This window comes from Bison bison, unplaced genomic scaffold (assembly GCF_000754665.1).
Source record: "Bison bison bison isolate TAMUID 2011002044 unplaced genomic scaffold, Bison_UMD1.0 scf7180017864145, whole genome shotgun sequence".
Classification (NCBI taxonomy): Eukaryota; Metazoa; Chordata; class Mammalia; order Artiodactyla; family Bovidae; genus Bison; species Bison bison.
The window spans coordinates 4682037-4690758 of NW_011494717.1; positions in this window are offsets into that span (position 1 = coordinate 4682037).

Genomic DNA, 8722 nt, shown 5'->3' on the forward strand with positions numbered 1-8722 from the left:
TTTTCTGAATGTTGAGCTTTAAGCCAACTTTTTCACTCTCCACTTTCACTTTCATCAAGAGGCTTTTGAGTTCCTCTTCACTTTCTGCCATAAGGGTGGTGTCATCTGCATATCTGAGGTTATTGATATTTCTCCTGGCAATCTTGATTCCAGCTTGTGTTTCTTCCAGTCCAGCGTTTCTCTTGATGTACTCTGCATATAAGTTAAATAAACGGGGTGACAATATACAGCCTTGACGGACTCCTTTTCCTATTTGGAACCAGTCTGTTGTTCCATGTCCAGTTCTAACTGTTGCTTCCTGACCTGCATACAGATTTCTCAAGAGGCAGGTCAGGTGGTCTGGTATTCCCATCTCTTTCAGAATTTTCCACAGTTTATTGTGATCCACACAGTCAAAGGCTCTGGCATAGTCAATACAATTCCATTTCTGAGTATATATACAAAATAATTGAAAGCACAGTCTCAGTGAGATATTTGTACACCCATGTTCATATCAGCATTATTCACAATAGTGAAAAATGTGGAAGCAACACAAATATCCACTGATAGGTGAACAGATAAGCATATATGGTATATACATATGAGGGAATATTAATAAGCCTTAAAAGGCTTATTACATTTAATACCACTGAGCTATGTCCTTAAAAATGGTTAAGATGAGAAATTTTATGTTTGTGTATTTTGACATAGTAAAAAAGTAGACAAATACACAATCACTTAGTTTTTTTTGTTTTTTTTTTTTAGTATTTCTCTTCCAAAACAGGACCTGAGTTTTCTCTACTCACCACCCACTAACACATTAGGGGAAGTTCTTCTGTCTACTTTTCAATTCACCTGCTTTTTTTTTTTTTTTCATACATGACATTTCACATGTTTCAATGCCATTCTCCCAAATCATCCCACCCTCTCCCTCTCCCACAGAGTCCATAAGCCTGTTCTATACATCAGTGTCTCTTTTGCTGTCTCGTATACAGGGTTATCGTTACCATCTTTCTAAATTCCATATATATGCATTAGTATACTGTATTGGTGTTTTTCCTTCTGGCTTACTTCACTCTGTATAATAGGCTCCAGTTTCATCCACCTCATTAGAACTGATTCAAATGTATTCTTTTTAATGGCTGAGTAATACTCCATTGTGTATATGTACCACAGCTTTCTTATCCATTCATCTGCTGATGGACATCTAGGTTGCTTCCATGTCCTGGCTATTATAAACAGTGCTGCGATGAACATTGGGGTACACGTGTCTCTTTCCCTTCTGGTTTCCTCAGTGTGTATGCCCAGCAGTGGGATTGCTGGATCATAAGGCAGTTCTATTTCCAGTTTTTTAAGGAATCTCCACACTGTTCTCCATATTTAAAAGTACTACAATTAAAAAGAAACCAAAAAATTGAACGAAGCTCTATGCAGTCTCATTTTATAGCTGTTTGTAATTAAACATAGGACTTATATTCTTTTCCACACTTTGAGACATTGTCTCACTTCCTCTTTCTTTCTTTCATACAAACACATGCACAACACTCTCTCACACACACACACATCCTATATACTACAAAGAAAGTCTGGATGGAAAAAAAAATGAATATATGAGTAGTGACAATTTATTCTCTTGGTAGATGTGGAGTGGGCATAAGCCAATTCACTTTAAATGGCCAAATTAGAAGCTGCTATGTGAATAGGGTCCATTTCAGGGTAAGATATGGTTATCTTATAAGATACAGTTATACCTAACTGTATCTAACTTATACAGTTATACCTAACTGTATCTAACTTATAAGATACAGTTATACCTAACTGTATCTAACTTATAAGATACAGTTATACCTAACTGTATCTAACTTATAAGATACAGTTATACCTAACTGTATCTAACTTATAAGATACAGTTATACCTAACTGTATCTAACTTATAAGATACAGTTATACCTAACTGTATCTAACTTATAAGATACAGTTATACCTAACTGTATCTAACTTATAAGATACAGTTATACCTAACTGTATCTAACTTATAAGATACAGTTATACCTAACTGTATCTAACTTATAAGATACAGTTATACCTAACTGTATCTAACTTATAAGATACAGTTATATTTTAGGCAGGCTGAAGATAATACAGTCCATTTTCCTTATAAGGTATTGTGAGTTTTCCTGTATGGTTGTGGACTCTCTGATAATATACTTCATAATGGGAAATTCACACGCAGAAATTTGGAGCTCTCCTTAAGTGTTGGTATTTTTACCTCTGCAAAAACACATGACAGCTGATGAAAGGGACTTGATTCAAATGAGGCTTATTAATAAAGGAGTAAGCAACCATGCTGCTGCTGCTGCTAAATCGCTTCAGTCGTGTCCGACTCTGTGCGATCACACAGACAACAGCCCACTAGGCTCCCCCGCCTCTGGGATTCTCCAGGCAAGAACACTGGAGTGGGTTGCCATTTCCTTCTCCAATGCATGAAAGTGAAAAGTGAAAGTGAAGTCGCTAAGTCATGGCCAATGCTTAGCGACCCCATGGACTGCAGCCTACCAGGCTCCCCCATCCATGGGATTTTCCAGGCAAGAGTACTGGAGTGGGTTGCCATTGCTTTCTCTGTAGTTTCATTAATAAAATCAAGATGTACAAATAATTACTTTGCTTGACTTTGATCACAGTTGAGCATTAGTCTCATTCTGACTCCTGCATTTTAAGAATATTGAAAAACTCAAGTTTTGTTAGAGGACAGTGATTTGGAAAATGAAACATCTAGAATCTAAATTTGGCTTCCCTGGTGCCTCAGATGGTAAAGAATTCACCTGCAATGCAGGAGACCTGGGTTCAATCCCTGGGTTAGGAAGATCCCCTGGAGGAGGGCATGGCAACCCACTCTGGTATTCCTGCCTGGAGAATCCCCATGGGCAGAGGAGCCTGGCAGGCTCCAGTCCATGGGGTCACAAAGAGTGGGATTCGACTGAGCAACTAAGTATACACAGAATCCAAACTAGGAATGAGGAAGTATTATTAGTATGGTAACTATTTAGCTAGGATACATAGGAAAGTCACTATGTATCCTATAAAAATATAGTTTTATACATCTGAGGTACTACCATAAGTGAGAGAAAGAACAGTCTCTTGTGTAGCTTTAGAAAATAAAATTAGGTCAAAAGGGGTAGAGTTGCAATATGTGAGGTTTTATCTCATTTTAAAGAAAAGTTTTGCAACAATTATTGCTGTCCAACCACATGATGTGACCCTTTTGAAGTACTGTTCACCTTGTCACTGGGAGAATTCAAGTAAATGTTCATCTGTGAGGAATCAAAGGGAATTCTGCATTGATAGAAGTTGGAAAGTGAGACCATGGATCTATTTCTATTCCCAAGATTAAAAATTCAGGAAATCAGACAATTTGAAAACTTAAAATTATCCCTTTGAACAACTCTCAGTCTTAGAAATATATCTGGATGAGCCAATCTACTCATTCACTTAATATTAAAGAATAAAGAAGGTGATTTAAAGGACATTCAAAGTTGTGATGATCATTAGAATGAGTCCATGCCATTTCATGAAGGAACTAAATCTAATCTTTAAGTAAGAGAAACAGGGCAGGCCTGTTATTATGTTTTTCATGATGTTGAGTGCTAAAGTTAATGCAAAAGTAATAATGACCTGGCTAGCTATCACATTAAAAGTAAGAACAAAAAAGAAAAGAATAGACAAATTGGACCTCATTAAAATAAAATACAATTCTTGTGCTTCTAAGAACTTCCAGAGAGTGAAAGGATAATTTAAAGAATTGGAGAAAATATTGTCAAATCATATCTGATTAAGGTCCAGTATCCAGAATATATAAAGAACTGTTATATCTCAACAACAAAAATTTTATTAAATTTAAAATGGGGTAAGGACTAAAATTGATATTGGTACATAGAAAATATTCAGAGGCTCAAAAAGCACATGAAAAGATGTCAACATCATGAATTATTATGCAGCGAAAATCAGAACTATAAAACAGATAAACTACATATAAACTATAAAACAGATAACACTTCATACCAACTAGGATGGCTAGAATAAAAGAAAAGGAAAATAATGAGCCCTGGTGAAGAAAGGTAGAAACTGGACCCCTTTTACATTGCTCACAGGAAAACAAAATGGTTCAGTGGTGGCAGAAATTTGTTGGTTCCTTGGAAAGTTAAAGATAGAATTACCACATGACCCCACAATTCTATTTCTAGGTATATGCTCAAAAGAATTGAAAACAGACATTCAAAAAATTACATACATATGCATAGTTAGCCCCAATGTCCACCAGTGGAGGAATAGACAGAATAAATTACATACATATAATGGAATATTATTCAGCCATAAAAATGAAGGAAGTACTGATATGTGCTACTAAATAGATGAAACCGCAACCATTATATAACGTGAAATATCCATTATAGATAAATTCACAGAGATGGAACAAAGATTATTACTTGCCAGATGCTGGATAAAGAGGGAACTATATACAGAGTTTTACTCTGGAGTGAAGGAAATGTGTTGGAGTTAAATAGCGATTATGATTACATGACGCTGTAACCTTTAATAGAACATTGTACCAAATGCTACTTAGTTGTTCATTTTTAAACAGTTTTATGTTATGTGAATTTCACAAGAATAAATTATTTTAAAATTATTGTACTCTGGAGGGGATGTCCAACCTTTAAGTAACTAAAAGATTCAAGCATGGAGAGCCTCCTCACATTTTTATTGAGTTCAAAGATGCGGCACCTTGAGAAACTGGATGAAACCGGATGGATCTTGGAGAACGGCTGTATTCTGTGACAGACATAATCAAGTGGTAGGCCCATTTGTAGCTGCAGTGCTCAATGTGGTATTTTAATCAAATCAATTAATAAGGTCTCAGGTACAAAATGTACAGCCACTGATTTGCCAAATGTGTTCTTTTTCTATTCAAATTAGGGAACAAGATCAGAAACAGTTTGCATTCATGTGGGACAGACAACAATATTTATTTACAATTATGCCTCAGGACTATGTTAAGCCTCCTGCCTTCTGTCATAATACAGCCCTAAGAGATCTGGACCACCTGGACATCTCAGCATCACACTGCTCCATTACACCAGTGACATCATGCTGAGCTGGCAAGATAAGGAAGAAGTGACTTGTGCTCTCTAGGCCTTGGTTAGATGCCCATTCCAGAGAAGGGAGGATAAATCTTACCAAGATTCAGAGAGACTGGACACATAACTGCAATTTGGGGGGATCTGGTATCAGAAGAGTGCCATCATGTTCCTTTCCAGGTAAAAAACAAATTGTTGCACCTTGCATCTTCCACCATAGAGAAGGAAACACAGTACCTTGATAGACCCCCTTGGGTCCACAGGCAACCACATCACACCTAGGAATAGCTACTGGGAAGCATGAAAGGCTGTAAGGTTCCCTGGAGTAGAAAAAGACAGTGGAGCAGGTCCGAGCCAGAGTGCCATCAGAACCACCACTTGGGGCATGCAGTCTAGCAAATCAATGGCATTAGAGGAGCCATTGGTGGGAAAGGATGCACTGTGGTAGCGCTGGTGGGAGAGTCCCAGTGCAGGTGCCTGGCATTCTGGGGCCATGTGATCGATCATGGAGAATTACCAGTCCTTTAAGAAACAAACATGTTTTGACATAATACTGAGTCCTGTTAGAGTTGGAGCATTTGAATGTGGGACACAAAGTGACAATGGCTTTGGAATTTCCCATTAGGAGCCAGGTTCTGTCACCAGGTCCAGAGGTTAGAGAGAAAGGCTTAGCGGCTCCTGTCTACAATATAATAGATATGTACATCTGGAGATGAACCTGAGCAGGATCAGAGAGCAGAAGTTATATCTATGATACAAAGACCAGACCCTGAACCACCTGTGGGCTTGCACCAGTGCTCTCCTTCAGTTTGTACCTATTGCCCCGTGTAGGTTTGCTCCAGCTGAAGAAGGAGGGAAGCCAGCCTAGGTTTATGACTAGTTCAGCTTGGTTTGTGGGTGCCAACAAGATGTGGGCAGCAACTGCAGACCCACATTCCTCATGGCCCTGAAAGATGGTTGAGAGTGATAATTTTCCAAATGAGCTAAAATTATGAGCAGTTGCCTATTGTGCTGCAAGAGGTTATAAATGGGCCCAGCAGTGTAGGCTCTCACTTACCTAGACAGCTCTCTTGCTATCTCTGAATGTCTAAATCGTCAGTAACAGAGACCAGCATGGAATACATGGTATGGCACTGTCCCTTGAGGAGACCAATTGGCTACTTGGTGGCAAGTTAATTATACCAAATCCTTTTTATCTGAAAAGACCATCTGTTCAACCTCATATGGACAATAAATATATTCTAGGTATGGGTTCTCTTTTGTGCCCACACAGCCAAGCCAGCACCACCGTCTACGGACTTACAACAACCTGATCCACAGATGTGACTTCACTTACATCATCAGATCAGGGACTGACACGAAGCAAAGGAAGTGTAGGATGAGAAGGTACTGAAGTGGCCGCTGCCTATGAGAGTCATGGGCTGTATCATACATCACACCATCAACAGGCTTCTAGCCTCATTGAACACTGTACCCCTGTGCTATGCTCAGTGGGGTCTGACTCTTTGTGGTCCCACGGACGGTAGCTTGTCAGGCTTCTCTGTCCATGGAATTTTCCAGGCAAGAATACTAGAATGAGGTGCCATTCCCTACTCCAAAGGATCTTCCCAACCAGGGACTGAAAGCATGTCTCTTGTGTCAGAGCATTGACAGGCGAACTCTTTACTACTAGTACCACCTGGGAAGCCCCACAGAGGATCATGTACTGTGTTGTGCTGTTCTTAGTAGCTCAGTCCTATCTGACTCTTTGTAACCCCATGGACTGTAGCCAGCCAGGCTTCTCTGTCCATGGGGATTCTCCAGGCAAGAATACTTGAGTGGGTTGCCATGCCCTCCTCCAGGGGATATTCCCAACCCAGGAATTGAACCCAGGTCTCCCACATTGCAGGTGGATTCTTTACCATTTGAGCCACAAGGGAAGCCCAAGAACACTATCCCTTCTCCAGAGGAACTTCCTGACCAGGAATCAAATCATGGTCCGTGCATTGCAGGTGGATTCTTTACCAGCAGAGTGACTAGGGAAGCCTCTATAGAACACCATAGTTAATCTCTAAAAGCACAGTTGAAATGCCAACTCAGAGAAAACACCTGGAAAGGAATAAGTGCCACTCTTCCTAACACAGTGCATTTATTTAAACAAGGATCTCTCTATAAGTTGCTCTGTCCCCAATAGGAAGTATGTGTGTGTTCAGAAACCAAGGGGTTGGAGACCTGAGTGACCCTGTATACCATCGTTCCCAATGTTTCACTGGGGAATCTTATAGTTTTGTCCTCATGCTTCGAGGTTCTTTAGGGTTGAAGGTCCTTGTCCCTAAAGGGCTACAGTCTTGCTAAGGGACACTGCTAGGAATCCTACCAAAGTAAAAATTTAGCCTGGACATATTGGACTCCTTGTTCCTAGGGGAAAAAAAACTGGCAAAGAGGGAGTCACTATATTAGCAGGGGTAATTGACCTTCATCTATAGGATGAGCTAAGTCTCTTTTTCTGTGATATAGGGGCGAGGAGAAATACCTGTGAATCCAGAAGAAGTACCCATGGGCTTGGGCACCTCCCCATACTTGCTTGCTCTGCTGAGCTGTGCATGGTTATGTGCAGTCACTCAGAACTGAAAAGAGGACTGTCAGAACTTCCGACCCTTCAGGAAGGAAGGTTTGGATCCCACCCCTAGGTGGGCCACCCATGCCCTTTGAGAGGGTAGCTGAGGGCGAGGGGACTTAGAATGGATCATGGAGGATCAGTTAAGAGTCGGAGATCCTCTGGAGCAATGGGGTCTCTAGTTCACCCCATTAACCATCCTCTTCTGAGTTTCCCCTCAGAAACGAAGGCCACAGAAGGTGTGGAGGAACTGTTCCCAAGTCTGAAGAGAGAAGCAGCTCTTTCCAAGAGCTCGGGGAGGAAGGATGTTTCTCACTGGCCTTTTCTCATAGAGCATAAATGACAAAGGCCTCATCTGCTGAACTCCAGAATCATCACTGAGTTATCCTGAGATCACACTCCCTTGGGCCACTTCCAGCCAGTGAGCAGCGCAGCAGGGACATACTAAGAACTTCTGTATATTGATGTAGAATTTGTAAACAAATCAATAGCACCAGAGATTAGAGAAATCATCAGACATTTATCAGAAAAGGGAAGCAACTAGCAAACATGAAAAAGTCTCAGGTAGCAAAAAATCAGGACACTCAAGTAGAGACAGCAGTTTGCTATTTTACACTGACCAGATTGATAGATAATAATGAGGTTCATGAGCAGGAGGAGGAGAGAGAGAAGCTGTAATGATGTGACAAACCTGAAAGCCATTGAGTTGGTAAGGAAATGGGACTCATATATGTGCTTCTGTAAACTGATCTAGTTATTTGGAAGAGCAGTAGGGCAAAATTTTGTAAAAAATTAAGATATCTAATTCCTAACACCAAGTGCATCAGCCATGCTTCAGTTGAATATAGCAAAAAACAAAACTAGAGGTTGGAAGCATGAAGCAATTCAAGACAGGAGGGTAGGTGCATGACATGTTGTCAGAAAGGCTGAGGGAACAAGCCCCATGCAGGGACTTTGAGAAGAACTTCCATGGCAGCCCCTCTCTCTGGCCCACCTGAGATGCTGCTGACCCTGC